Consider the following 13,600-nt stretch of genomic DNA (forward strand, 5'->3'; position numbering starts at 1 on the left):
CAAACAGTTTTATAGTGGACACAATAACTCCTACAGCGCGATTCGGGAAATGAATTAGATTCCCTAGATAAGAAATAGTAGATATGTAACGTCCCACCTTATGGCGGTTGGAGCTTACGCTATTATTAACGCCGCTCCAATTAATATTGGATGGCGATTTTATTTTTTTTATAAACTGATCGGCGATTGGCCCTAGTCACACCTGATGGAAAGTGAAGACAGGGCCTAAGATGGAGCTCACCGGTTCAGTAACAGCCTATTCACTCTTGTTTTAAAGAGACCGAGGTCATATTGATCAGGGAATACAGATGGCGGGAGCGCATTCCATTCCTTAGCCGTCCGTACTAAAAAGGAGGAAGCAAAACGTTTCGTCCGAACGAATGGAATGTGGACCACGAACGGGTGCATTCGCTCCCCGCGCCTTGATGTCCGATGATGGAAAGGGGAAGGTGGGATCAGGTCGTGTAGTTCCTGTGCGCACTCCCCGAAATGTATCCGATAGAACACCGATAGGCAAGCGACTCGACGGCGATGCTCAAGGCTCTGTATCCTTGACTTGACAGATGGGTCATCGCCAAAGAGTCTATGAGCCCGGCGCTCTATTGAGTCGCATAGCGCCGCAATTTAGGACGCTATGCGACGTAAGCGCCAGCCGCCATAAGGTACCTTTTGCCGTGAAATGTCACATATCTTTACTATTTCCAAAGATAGATATAACTCCGTAATAGATGGATACAGTCTAAGGAAAAAACGTGCCTCGAAAATCACGAAAATTTGATTCTCGATCAGATGGCGCCACTAGTTTTGGCCTACTCTCGTATAGAGGGCGTTGACTGTTTCGTTTGTTATTAATAATTTTAACGCATACCAGTGAAAGAACATGGGTCAAAATCATACAAAAATAATTAATGCAAATAAAAAAAACATTTATCCATATTTAAATACATTTTAACGTATTTTTATAAATCTTCATTTTGAGTTTTAAAGTATGTCGATATTGTCGATAGATGGCAGTGAATTTAAAGTGGTTACAAAATTTACTATGACAGTACCGCTCTATCTTATTATATCCTCATTGCTATTTCATATCTAGTGAATCTCTAATTCATTTCTCGAATCGCGCCGCTAGTTTGTGTTTTACAGGATGGTTCTACATTTCTATTTAGGGTTCCGTAGTCAACTATATAGGAACCCTTATATAGTTTCCCCTCATCCGTCTGTTGTCTGTCCGCTTCTTTGCTCTGTGATCGTTAGTGCTAGAAGGCTAGAACGCTGCAATTTAGCATGGATACATAAATCAATTATGGTAAATTAAAAGTTACAGAAACATTTTTTTAGGTTACCTCCTCTACAATTTTCTAAAAGCTTGTATAGATAACGCGCGCGTGGCCTTTGTGTGTGAGCCTCAGGCACAAAGGCCACGCGCTCACACAAAAGAAATAATGGCTTTTGTTTAACAGAATGCCATTGTTAGTACAGGTAAGTGAACGAGCTCAGTAGAAATAGCGTTAACTATACCTTGTAAAATGGAACAAGTGGTATTCGCAAAAAGTTGATCGAGTTCTCAAGTGTGGTCTTCAGTTACAAGTAAATACCTATGTAAATTACCTTCCTTGTTTACGGAGATGATTACTATTATCGCACCGTGGAATAATAACGATACTCGTATAAGCCGATTTCCCAAGATCGTGAACAGAAAACCAATTTAATACACATCTTATTATTTTAAACATCAAATAACTAAAGCGTGGAGTAAACGCATGGCTGCCCATGACGAGGGACGGACATACGGTCGGCGCGGTCGTCTGACAGACTTACGTCGGAATACTATCAAATGTGACATTTTCAATTAGAGGGTGTTAACGCTATCTCTACTGAGCTCGTTCACTTACTCTGTATTCTGTTAAATAAAAGCCACTATTTCTTTTGTGTGAGCGCGTGGCCTTTGTGCCTGCGCGCGTGGCCTATTGTGTGTGAACCTCAGGCACAAAGGCCACGCACTCACACAAAAGAAACAATGGCTTTTGTTTAACAGAATGCCATTGTTAGTACAGGTAAGTGAACAAGCTTGTCGGTTGTTGATAATGTTGATTTCATGTTGAAGCTTTATGGAAATAGTGCCTTATTCACAAACGACAATAAGTACCCTTTTGGTTAAAAACGCCACATAAGATCAGGAAGGTTTTAATAGTACTTTATGTGACTGCCTTGAAACTTAATGAAACCAGCTGAAACCGAGTAAAATTATAACATTTAAAACTTTCGCGGTAGTACTAATTTTACTCGTATTAAATCACATTTAGAAACGGGTCTATCGCGAATTTATTTTGTTACCTTTATTTACCGACGTTTTGACATAGGTTTCACTGGTCGTGGTCGCGGCTAACTGACGTCCAAGTGGCGACCACGACCAGTGAAACCTATGTCGAAACGTCGGTAAATAAAGGTAACAAAATTCAAATCAAAATTCGCGATAGACCCGTTTCTAAATGTGATTTAATACGAGTAAAATTAGTACTAACATTTATATAAAAATTAAATCACATTAACAAAACGAATTATGTATGAATTATGTTTTAAGTAGAGGACAGCAGGCTGACATCAGAATGATATTTGCATCATGTTATTTAATTTTCGTACATGTCGCCCGTGCCACATACTTTGTGTTTAAATGTACGGACAAGTCGGAGCCTACGAGCGAAATGCACGATCACTGAATAACATCTGAATTCGGTTAGATGGGGAGCACCAAGTTAAAACGATATATTAGTGGTAATGTAGGTATATTAACTATGTGTCATCGACTATGTACGAAATAAGGTATATAACCCACTTATGAAATTAGTATAATTTAAGCTCATTGTACCTACTTTTATTCTTAAGTCCCGGCAAGCTCGGCCGAATTGCACCTTCCCATACAAACGTAGTTCCGCTCTCATCTTAAAACTATGGTATCTGAAGCTACATAAACTAATTACAGACATAGATATACCTTATCATATTGTAAGTACTAAGTTTCAGTGCAATCTAGCTAGTCGTTTTAACATGAGAGCGGAATTACGTTTGTATGGAGAACCGAGCTTGGGACCCTTAATTTATATTATTCTTAAGGCGGTTCCCTGAGCCAGAAGGCGAAAAATCTCCTTATATGATCCTGTTTTTCTAAGAGGCGTTGATATTCGTAGACGTGGAAAAAATATATGTAGTTCTTGACTATATTATCTTTAATATCATAGCTTCCGATACACGAATTATGACACTTCGCTCGATATTTAATTAATTCCCAAAGTAACCTCTAACTCGGACTTTTAATCCAACTTTACTCGGTTATTTATTATGTTATACTATAAATAAAAAATAAATAAAAAACAATCTTAACTTAAATAATAATTTCATAGCTTTCGAATTTCGATATTGTAGGGTAACGTTTTTAAAATAAATAAAAATCGACAAAATTCGATCAAAATTGACACTTGGAGAGCATGATCTTTCCCGTTCTTTCTTGCGAAATGTGACAGAGACAGCGGCAAACCGACGGAACGGCCTTAAGAATAATATAAATTGCAAACTGTGTGAGGTGTGCAATAAAGAGTATTGTATTGTAAATCTAAAATATGACGTTTACTGTTACACACTCTATAATGTTACACTTCATCATGTCAAAGTGGGTGTAGAGTTGGATGGTTTCTAACGGACCGGCCACGGCATCGCGCGGCGGCGGCACCGGCGAGCGGCGGCCATAGGTTGGAGCGAGACACAGCGATCGGACACTTCGTTCCCACCTATGGCCGCCGCTCGCCGCTGCCGCTGCCGCGCGATGTCGTGGCCGGGCCGTAAGGTCCACTCCACGATAGCGTGTTTCCAGCGTCTGCGTCTAGTCAGCGCTATGGAAAATGGCGTCGCCGCGCAGTTGCGCCAACGTTGCGTCGAGCAACAACTAAGCAGCTAGTTGAATGCTGACGCTCGGGAGACGCTAGAGTGGTTTCTAACAGATTGTCAGAGTGATCGTGTCTCACGACCATTATTTGGATGTTCTTTGTTTTATTTTCCCATGAGTTGGTTTTTTGGTAATTATATTCGCCGCTGGAACGCCGTAAAGAGCGGTTACCGATGCTCGTCCCGCCCCTAGCTATAATCACCTTGTTAACGCGTAGGGCGGGGATTTATCGATAAAGTTGGACAGTTGGCTCTTTAACGTGACTATCAAATTTGAAATTAACTGCCATGAGCCAATTATACCTATAAATATGTTGTCCAATTAACATATGTGTCATTAACTGTAGGTATGTGTATGTATTTAATTTAATTAATTAATGAAAACACACTTAACTTAATTTTTCATATTTGCGTAATTAGCAGGAATATCAAGGGTTTTTTTTTCATTCGAAATAGCACAAAACATTTTCCTGTTATTTTTTTATCGGGCATAATTTTTGATTTTACTATTCAAATAAATTTGAATATTTATTCCAAATCACTTCTATTCTTTACCTAGAGGTCTCCTTTTCTTCTCGAAAACAAACACAACCGCTACGACGACAGAAATTATTAAAAACTACGTACACACATAACCATAATAACAACAAAACGTTAGTTTCCGTTTACTTCAACATATCGATAAAACAAAAAAAATGTGAACAATAAACTAGTTATCGATAACCCGTCACAACCCTAGTCAAAGCTAAACGGTATGCATATTAAATTTGATTCGCGTGCCATGCAGCCGTGCTGAAAGCATATTTTTTAGACCTGGCAAGTGGGCTTTTCGCTTTATTATTAACCTTATTATTAGGCGCCCAAAACTTTGAGTTAAGTCTCCCACACACGGTTCAAGTTGCTGCCATGAGATCCAACTTCCTTATCATCTTACTTACACTTATAATTATGAAGTCCATTGTTAATAGGCCTCTCCCAAAGATCCCCACAACGGAAGGTCGTTACTATGGAATAGTTCTGTTCTGTCCTATGCAATGATCAATGCGATTTAACTATCCAATTACCTGTTTTTTGGCCATTCTCGATCGCCACTTAAGGATGTTTTTCTCCAATGATTATCGATTTAAGTACGCTTTTTGATTTTTCTACGATAATCACTACATAGTATAAAACAAAGTCGCTTCCTGCTGTCTGTCTGTCCCTATGTATGCTTAGATCCTTAAAACACGGATTTTGATGTGGTCTTTTTTAATAAATAGTGATTGAAGAGGAAGGTTTATATGTATAATACATCAGCATTGCACACGTGTGAAGCCAGGGGGGGGGTCGCTAGTGTTATATAAACAAGTATAAACATGGTGCTATGTGATCCTATTGCTTAAAAAGCGAGTACAAGCTAGTGGAGTTCTTAAACGCTACACAGAAAACCTGACACAACTACAAAACACAACACAAAACAAAGAAGACAAAACTAAGCCTACAATACAGAATAAACATAAATATTATGGCTGTGGAGTACTCAAAGCTATGGCACATTCACAATGTGTTCCGACATATCTGATTGCGGAAGCTTATTAAGTCCTCAACGCGTTGCTTTTAGCCTAATAACGCGTCAACTTCTACTTATTCGGCTCAAAGTCAGCTCTTGGCTGGATATTAGGTACCTAGTCAGTCAGTAGAGTTAGAACAATAGGTAAAGCAGGGCGATAGATAAACGTATCTAGATATCATCATCATCATATATTATTATTATTTGCCGAAAAATATTTACTGCTGAACATAATCCGATAGAGTGCTGTCTTTGTCGAACGGTTCTCTGCAGTCGACCATCTTGTTAGCAATTAATTCTACAAGCAATCTTCCCAGCCCACTTAATTTTGACAACTCTAAGGACTGAGTGAGCAATCCTTTGAGCGACTTTGAGTCACTAGCTATTTAAGCTACTTACCGTACAAGTCGACTTGCATCGTGTAAATAGTCCTTTACACTTCGTTATGTCACACCGCGAACAATATGCATTTTTAAATACTACTCAAAAGTTTCCGAGACCCGAAATGCATGAGTTTTTTTCCTTAAAAGCGTACGTGAAGCAATTTTTCTTGCTTAATATTGTATCCGACTTTGGTAAGAATTATTTTAAGGGACAGCTCTGCTGTTTATTCTTTCTTGCCATTTAATATCTGTTTAAAGGTGCGAATTATTCACACGTAATTTATTAAGTAAGTACCTACACGTACATTTTATTCTGAAACATAAAATGAGATACTAACTTGATATCAATATCAGTGAGTCATGCTCACACAAAAGTAACTACACTTTTGAATGAATTGACGCATTGGCCGTAATTATGCTTGATTGCCACCGACGTGGTATAAAAAAATTGTGTAATAATCCTATTAATTACTTAATTAACATGAGATGGCATTGTTTTTATATCAATTTGGTGTAATATTTCGTTTCTAAATACGGACTAAGATTTTATAATTAGAATAAAATTCGGATCGTACTACTTACCGCATCATGGATTTTAAAGTAAGCTTATTTTCCACACTTGTATCACAAACAACTATTTTCCCACAGGCATAATTTGACAAATTATCAAGTCAAACCCCAAATGCAAAGAATGTCCCCTAAGTCCAAAGCAAAGTCTGCGAAAAATAACCTCCCTAATCACGAAATACCAGAAACTAGAAACAAATTTAAATAAAAATAGCTGCGTTCCCCTCCGCCTCACATGTTTACACTGTACTCATGACGATGAAAAATTAAATCATACGTCAGAAGCCTAGCTGAAATGACAACCCTAAGCCTACTTACACAAAACGGCTGATTTTAGTACAAAATTATTGTCACTTACGTCCTTTTTGATAACGGCGTGAAAATACGAGCAACGTCTTCCGCGCAACATTGATTTGCTGCTACTAAAATAAATTGTATCTTATTTAAAGAGTTATACGGTTCGATATAGCTTGTGATTGTGTTTCATGGTGGTAAAAATAAGTTTGTGTATTGTAAAATAAACACAGTGTAAATTAGTTTTAGAAGCATTCGGTACAATTAACATATAGGGCTGAGACAAGTCATTAGTCATGTTCCAATGATAATCTTGAGATAACACCGTTTGTCATTCGGGTGTGGCTGAACTATTTGAGCCCTTGTTAAATTAATCGCTACAGAACAGTATGTTAAGACAAAATGCCGTATTTACATAAGGCTGTCATTGCTCATACGGCGTTTTTGTTTAGAAACGTAGATTGTCAGTTGCGTCTTCTTTACTACGCACATGTATCGGCGGAAAGCATTGTTCTACGAAATACGGCTTACAGAATATATGACTGTTTATACTCGTACAGTCAGCATCAATAGTAAATTAGTAATGGATGAAACAACGCTCCAAAAGTATCTGCCATCCGGGAATACTTTGTCAAATAGAGATATCTATATCTTTACAGTTCGCAATATAAAGTATCTGTCTAAAGCAGCGTACTACGTAGGCGAACAACACGCGAACGCTAAGCGAAGCGATGCGGCGCGGTGTGAACCAATCCTTTGATACCTATAGAAGTGTCCTACGTGGGCGTTCTCGTTGCGAACGCGAACGGGCCGCTTAGCTTCGCGTTCGCGAGTTGTTCGCTTAATTGCGTAATTATCTGATACGATTCTAATTACCCGAATTTAAACTATTGTGAGACATACTAACATTAAATCACGCACGCTGCTCGCACTATTCGTGATTGAGAAAGGAGACCTAGGCTCTCCGAAACATGTCGCGCGAGTGACTAAAACAAGTAAGTCCAAACCTTAAAATGATTTAATGATTCTAATTACTATTATAATAAGATAATACGATTAGAATTTCTGCTGTGTCAAACGTTGAAGGGTTAAAATGTTATTGTAGTTTTATTTTTAGGGCTGACCAATGAAAAAAAGTGAGCTCGTAACTTCTAGTCGCTAACGTCAAAACTTGCCAAGACAAATTCAATTTTGATTTGTCAAATAAAGATTTAAAAAACAATGGAATTGGATAGGTACCTTTTTATAAAGGTTAAATTTGTTTTGTTTGCATAAAAAGGCACCACATTAATACTATGATAAGCTTCAAGAATCAACAGTTTTATAATAGATTTAAAAAAAGGATTATGTCAGATTTTTACAACTCATATTTTTATGATTCAAATTGCGATAAAAACCTCATTGTTTCACGGAAATAGGTTTTTTGTCCAGCGTTGAGCCTCAATTATAGGACAGATGAGGGTTGAATGACATTAACTGTTTCGTCGTTATATCGCCACGTAATAATATGGAAATCTGATACCGTTTTTGCAGTCATAAGCCAAAAAGACGTATGTCACGATAAGGCTTTTGGAGATACGGCTTTTTTGTTGAACACGGTTGTTTTACGACTGGAATAAAAAAAGCGAGGTTTATAGCGTAGTTTTTGACTTTAGTTTTTTTTATAGACGACTATAAAAATAAAATAAAATTAGTAGGTAAGAGATATTGTTAAGGGTTACAATTAAAGGTTTGATGTTTTGTTTGTTATTATCGCTCGTAAAGTTATGCAAAGATTATTTTGTTAAATTCCTTCATTTGAGTAGTTAAGCCATAAAGTAATTGTGATATGAATGAAATTAGAAATAGACGGATTTAGAAATATATAAGATTGTTGTATTAGTTTAACAAGTTGCCGAGAAGTGTTGAATTAAAGTTTATAGCTTAGCTTATTCCGGTTATGAAATGAGATTATAATTTTAATGAAGCGCGATAGAATGCTTGTTTAGTCTGAATTATTGTTATGCTGATTAGGGTAATGATTATAAAAAGTATATAATACAAACCGAAATAAATAAAAATAATATATTCATAGAAAGTAATTTAATATTACTTATGGCTGGAAAAACTAACCTCGTATATCCCGGCCGAAGTGCTAACATTTTCCATGACAGCTACACCAAATAAAAATTAATTGACATAGGAACCTATAGTCAAGATGCCAATGAGAGGATTTTTGTCCCATTTCGTACCTAGTATTAAAGCCGCCAGGCCAGTCTCATGTTACTGTCACTGTGACAAGGTTCGAAACGGCAAGGTACCTGCAGACCATCGGAATGAAATCATTATCACCCGGGTCTTAAGTTAACGACATTAAAACAAGCTCCTCTCATTCTAGATAAGACCTTTCGAAGGGGGAATAAATTGGATAGCTTCATGCAAAATAGTACGATATCGATAAATGTAACCAACGTTAAAATGACGCAGATATTTGGATACACAATACACAGTTATTATAAATGATGATTTAATGGGATAAAATCTAAACCGGCGCAATTGAATTTTTCAAATTGATCTGAATTTATACGAATATTACAATTTCTTCTTCTTCTACAAAGAAAAGTGCTGGTTTAATAGAATTTTACTTGATTTGCCCATTAGCTGCTAAAAATTATAACATTTTATTTGTCATTTAGGTAATTAGTATGAAGATTTGACATATCCAAGTGAAGATTTTACACTAGCTTTTCCAAGCCCGACTTAGTTATGATTCAGAAGAGTCGAAGTTAATTTCATAATACATTACTAATTTATTTTAAAACTGCGCTCATTTATCAAGCGTGATGTTTACGTTAAATAAAACGTTACTGTACTAACATACTTTCTTCACATCTGAATAAAGATTACATAAAATAAACCTTTTTATAAAGGCTTCACACGTAAAAGCAAATAAACTTTATCTTAACGGCCACCGGCGGCCATTAACTTTATAACGTCGTCTGATATTCACTAACAGCTGTTTCTCACGTCACTATATCAACATATTCTAATGAAGGTATTAAAGTTATTGTTTATTATTATGTTATTGATCTATAAAGAGCTAATGACGGATAAAACTTATTGACTGTTCGTTCATATGAGCCGAATTTGTCAATGCACATTAAAAAAAATGACAATATGTTAACTATCTATTTACATCATTTAAGTATTCTCTTTAGAAAAATAATAAAATATTTAATATGACTAAAACACTGAAATAATTATCATAAGTAAGTAGTAGGTACGTATGTGTGTGGTATTAATGTAGAGCTTATTTCACGTGAGGTTCCGGTTATACAATACTTACATATAGTCAAGATACTTACATATAGTGAAGTTGCAGGCGTACATAGACTACGGAGACTGCTTAACATCAGGCGGGCCGTATGCTTGTTTGCCACCGACGTAGTATAAATAGTAAAGATGTCAAGTAATGCAAATGTAGCGGTTTCAATGGAATTCTCGTAATAAATGTACCCTATTAGGTACAATTGAGTATAATTATGTAAATACCTTACAAAGTTTTTAAAATTGAATGTTGCAGCAATTATTTAGTTTACCGCTTACGCGTTCTAACGCAGGCAAACGGGCTCCTTTACATAGAATTTGCGACCACCACAACCAGCTACTTTGTAATGTAGATTTGTTATCATGCTCCCGTGCCTCATTCAAGGCTGCTGTCACAAAATTATATAAAAAATAGATAAGTAGTTTTAGATCATAACATTCATAAATCATAAATATGAATTTAATGTAGTTGTTGTAGTTGAAATAGTTAAGTGTTGCATGTTGCTAGGTTTACATTCTAATACCACTTATGTTCTCGGTGAGATATGCTTAAGGAAACAACATAATCTATAATAGTTATGTATATTCTGTCTATATTGTTCTTCACTTGTATGCTTCTGTTTTATCTCCTTGTAATAAAATAAATAAAATAAAATAAATGTTTGTTTAGCTGTTAATGGGAACCATAACTAATACATTACTACATTACTTTAAATATCTATTAAATCGAAGCTTTATTACATAACACCATCCACATTGTTGGTGTATGATATTCTAAGGTCCCCCAACTGGAGTCACGTCCGAGCCATTAGTCCGCTTATATTAAACTTTCGCGATCAATGGACCGCTTTGCGGAAAATATGAACTCGACCGAACCGTGAGCGTAGTGAGGGCTTCAAAGAGGACGCAGTCGAACGAGCAGCAGTAAGAGGCACTTGAGTAGCCAATAGGTTTTGTGTGGGTTGGATAGAAAGGGCATGCGTACAAAGCTAGATTGATTGACAGTATGTATGTATGTATGTATGTAAACACTTTATTGTACATAAGACAGATTACAAACACAATAAAAGAACATAAATATATACAATGTACAAAGGCGGACTTATCCCTATAAGGGATCTCTTCCAGTCAACCTTTGAGCAATTGAGAATGAAACAATAAACAGATCAAGATAGACAAACGAACACTATGAACAGAAAGTAAATTATGGTTCAATTATTACAAACGTAAATAATTAAAACCTGTAATCTAGAATATAAAATAAACATATATATACAATACATATCCATATAAACACAAATATATACCCATAAATACATATATATACATATATATACATATATATATATATATATATATATATATATTATCACAACTAAATAAATAATCTTAGTACTCAACTAAGTACAACACAAGTCATCAGAAAGCCACAACTTATGTAATTTTCCCTTGAGTGATGCTACCGACTGGGACTGTCTAAGGGATAATGGCAACTTGTTCCACAACTGTACAGCGCGCACTGTGAAAGACTTCGCATATGACCGGGTCTTGTTACACGGCACAGCGAGAGTCAGGTTTGCACTCGATCTCAAGCGATGACCACTACCATCTGCCAGATAAGTAAATCTCTCAGAGAGATATGGAGGGTAGGTCGGATTGAATAGGACGTTGAACAGTAAGGACAAGACATGCACATCCCTGCGCCGACGGATCCGAAGCCAACCGAGCTGAGAACGGAAGTCGGAGATGTGGTCATATTTCCGCAAACCAAAAATGTAACGGATACACACATTTTGGAGACGCTCCAGCTTGTCAAGTAGTTCCTCTTTGAGGTCCACGAACGCAATGTCACCATAGTCCAGAAGTGGCATCAAGAGGGATCGCGCTATAGTCAGCTTGGTGTGAACAGGGAGGAAGTTTTGGAGACGCTTTAAAGAGTGGAGAGATGCAAATATCCTCCTACTCACCTCAGCCGTATGGGTCGACCAGGAAAGCGTCTCATCCATGGTGATACCCAAATTCCTAACAGTAGAGGAGAAAGAGATGGGAATTCCATCAAAAAGAATGTCGGGTACAGTTTTGGGAAAGAAGTGAAAAAGTGTGATTTTAGAAACAAATATGTTTTTATATCATTTTCAAACAAATATATTATAAACAATCTAGTCTTAGGTTACAATGTGTTATTGGTGATAAAAAAAAAATACGGTAAGGTAAACTGTTTATTTAATAAAAATTCCATGCTCCGTACCTCGTCACAATGTCAATTTGTAAGAGTCATATCGGTATCCTATTAAGGTCGTACTAATTTAATAATTTTCACTATGGAATTAACAAAATAAATCCTAGATGGCCAACTAAATTTCAAAATTACATCAATCATTGAAAACCTTTTGGAAACGGATCGTCTTATAAGGAACTCTTATACCGTATATGACCCATTTCATTCCGCTTGAGTGTAATATACTTCCCGAATAACAATCATCTTAAATCTCAACCTATATCAGTCTCAACTCCGCAGATCAAACATGAGTAATCCCAATTAAAACGAACTCATAACCGTACTAGTTAAACAGTTTACGTGTACAAAGGGCTTTATCTACAAGTTCATAGTAGAGGGAGTTTTAGAAACGCTTAGCGAGGAATCTGCTCACTTAAATCAGTTCTAGACTGAGCTCACCCTTAAATTGGGTAAAACTGGGATCAAAGATCGGGTAAAAAAGATGGATCGACTGTCTGGGTTACAAAACAAAATTGGGTTACAAGTTTCTATGCATAAATAAATGAATAAAAAAAAAGTTTATATGCGGTTGAAATCGTGGGTAGACTATTTTAAGATAAAAAAGATGGATCGACTATCTGGATTACAAAACAAAATTGGGTTACAAGTTTCTATGCATAAATAAATTAATTATAAAAAAAAGTTTCTACGCGGATGAAGTCCCGGGTAGGCTATTTTAAGATAAAAAAGATGGATCGACTATCTGGGTTACAAAACAAAATTGGGTTACAAGTTTCTATGCATAAATAAATTAATTTAAATAAAGTTTCTATGCGGATGAAGTCGTGTGTAGGCTATTTTAATCATAAATTAGCACTAAAAGATTATTAACACGCACTTTATCAGTGGAAAAAAAACTAGGCGTGAAGGGAAAATTTGAATGTTGTGCCTTTTTCTAATGACAAGATGAGTGTGTTTGAGTATAATTCTAAGAATTACAATTATTATAAAAAAGTGTTTATATTGAACAGAAGAAAAAACAGTTCGTGCGTGTGTTAGATTATAAATGTTTTAATTGTATTATAATAAATCGTCCCTTAAAAATACTGACTTGTACAGCAGAATAATTATTAGTTTTTAGGTTAGGTTATTTTAGGTTAGTATTTTTTCGCTGATTTAAATGGCACCAATTTTAATTTTATTCAATCGTACTATCTATCCCCGTTTTACCCTATTTCCAAATCGATGTCTAATAACACTGGTCCTGAAAATAGACTCACGAACAATCGGTAGACCCTGTAAGTTCATAACTGATCCGGTAGGAAAGCGTAGACTCTCCAATTACGG

Source organism: Cydia strobilella, chromosome 10 (genome assembly GCF_947568885.1).
Source record: "Cydia strobilella chromosome 10, ilCydStro3.1, whole genome shotgun sequence".
Taxonomy (NCBI): domain Eukaryota; kingdom Metazoa; phylum Arthropoda; class Insecta; order Lepidoptera; family Tortricidae; genus Cydia; species Cydia strobilella.